Source organism: Mauremys reevesii, linkage group 19 (genome assembly GCF_016161935.1).
Source record: "Mauremys reevesii isolate NIE-2019 linkage group 19, ASM1616193v1, whole genome shotgun sequence".
Classification (NCBI taxonomy): domain Eukaryota; kingdom Metazoa; phylum Chordata; order Testudines; family Geoemydidae; genus Mauremys; species Mauremys reevesii.
The window spans coordinates 11030108-11032760 of record NC_052641.1 but is presented as its reverse complement, the minus strand read 5'-3'; positions in this window follow the sequence as shown (position 1 = coordinate 11032760).

The following is a 2653-nucleotide window of genomic DNA, read 5'->3' as shown; positions in this document are numbered from 1 at the left end:
GGATCAATGCGTGAATTTCATCATCTCTGCAAGGAACAGAGATTCAAGTCCAAGCTGCTGTACTGAGAACAATCGAAGTTGAGACACAGGTACTCTTGGCAGGATTCCCTCTCCTGAGAGCTGGAACAATCCCCTTCACACAGAGCCACAGCAATACCTTGAGAAGAAGGAGTGTCCTGCCAGCAGTAATATCGTTAGTTGCATTCATTTGGGTCTTTGTGTTGTGATGGACTGGGCGAAGGTGTTCATTGTTTCTAGGAATGCCAACCAGCCAGGTTTGTGCTGAAAAGTTCCTTCTCCCAGCTCTGGCTCTTGATTTTATTTTGCAGTCAAGCCAGTCCACAGAGTGAGGTTTGATTAATAGCGAGGAGGATTTTTATTTTTTTTTGCCTTTGCTGACGGACAAGAAATCAGATAGGAAGAGGCCCATTTTGTGTGCCTAGTAGAGAGAGTTTAGTGTGCTTCCCAGAGTGTGAATTGCAACCATTTACCCAGGACAAAAAGACTCCACTGTAGCACCACCTAAAAGAAGACATCAAAATCCCCTACAACAGCCTGCTCACAAAACATAAGAGCAACACGTCCGGCTAGAAACCCCACAGCTGCTACCTGGCCTGCTCCTTGGGACCACCTGGCAGGAGTGATCAGTGTTTACTGAGAAAATGGCTGGTTTTCTAAATTCCTTCCTCTCCAGCCCAGCCTCCCAACAGTTCACTCTACAGACCACTTCCTAAAGAGAGAAAGCCCCTTTTATGGACCAGATCCCAAAGGTTTTCATCCTGCAGAGCCATCAACAAAAACAACCTTCTGCTTCAACTTCTACTTCAACCTCCAGCTGAAATGCCCCTAGCATCGTGTCCCCTGCTGGCTCCAGAGCAGAGGGATGGTTCACTTTAGCACTAGCAGGGTATGTTGAACGTTCCCCTCTGCTGTTGCTGTTAAGCTGTTGAGTGAAATACGCAGATGTCCTGCAGTTCTGGTGCCACTGTAGGAAAGTGCTTTATTCAGAACTGAGTGCTGAGACAGCTGCCCTTCATCATGGCTGCCCACAACAGCCAGAATTAAAGTGTCTCCAGCCGGGATCTCAAAAACGGAGATGCCCAAGCCCAGTGGCCACTGTTGAAAATTGTCACCTGATGTTCTTCGTGCCTCAGTTTTCCCATCCATAAAAAGGGGATGCTGATGGTCACCAATTTGTGGATAGCCCTAGCTCAGATCTTGGCTGATGCAGTGTGTGGAACTCAAGGACATATAGCACATTCGCCCACCAGAGAGTCCAGAATAGTGTCTTTCCACACTGACCTGTTTCCCTGTGTCTACGACACAGGCCCTAAAGGTGTCTGTCGTGCATAAAACACAGGAGAGAGGCATGAAAAGACACCCATCACCAGCAGCCATTCATAGGTCATACAGGACACAAGGGTCAGGGAGGGCATCTATGGGGCATGTCAAGATTAGGGCCCTGGATCGGACCATCCCCAATGTCTCGCTGGGAATTAGGACCCAGTTTCAGCTCATTACTAAGCTATATTCAGAGCCAGAATTTTAGCAGGGAGGAAGGAAACAGCACCTGCTTGCCACAGATGAGGAGCACCTGCTACTGGTCAGCCCCTGGAATAGGTTTGCCGTTGGATTCATACAAAGCCACTCCTCCAGCCTGTCTCTGCTCTCTTTAATAGTGCACATGCACTCGCCAGACACACACAGCTCATCCAGTATTCTCCCCACCTCTAGACAGCAGATCCTGACCCTGAGACACCTTCCTTTAGAAAAAATTCCAGACCCATTCTCACATGAGACATTAGGGAGCGTTATGGTGCCTGTGCTCTCCCGTATCCTGATGCATCTTCAGCCAGTGAGGGAGCATGACCTTCAGAACACAGGCCGGGGGAGCCAGGACTCCTGGGTTCTAGTCCCACTATTACCAGTAAACAACTGCATGCTCCTAAGCAATTTATTTCATATCACCGTGCCTCAGTTTTCCCATCTGTAAAAGGGAGGTGGTGATAGTTACCCAACCTGACAAGGGTATTATGAAGATGAATGCAATGATGCTTGAAAAAGGTTTTCAAATCCTTGGAGGGGAGCAGTGGAGAAATGCAGCAATACCAGTGTTATGAGCAATGCAAACACTATAGAAAGCTCCTGCTATTCTGGGCTATGTATGCAAATGCTTTCACGTCAGAGAGCTGGGCAGGGTACAGCCCTGATGCAATTGCATCTGGAATGCTGCGTGCAGCTGTGGAGAGTCCTTAGCATTGCCATAGAGTGTACACAAGTGAGACAGCACCGTGGTGAATCCAAAGCTGGCCGGACACAGACTAAGGGCCAGATTCTCTGCTGGTGTAAATCGGCATGGTTCTGCTGCAATCACCACACAGCAATGGGCTCTCTGTGCTTCTCTGGCCCCAGCACTTCCGGACTGAGTAGCAGTGGCATTGTGGTTGGCGTTAGCCAAAGCCCCAGCCAAGTTTGGGCAGTCCTGGAATGAACTGTGGACTACACGCTATTCCTGCATGCTTTAAAAAAAAAAACACCTCAGCAAACTGGAGGGGATCCAGCGAAAGGAGATAAAGATGATTAAGGGTTTAGAAGGATTGACCTACGAGGAAAGATTAAAGGAACTAATTATGTACAGCTCAGATAAAGGATG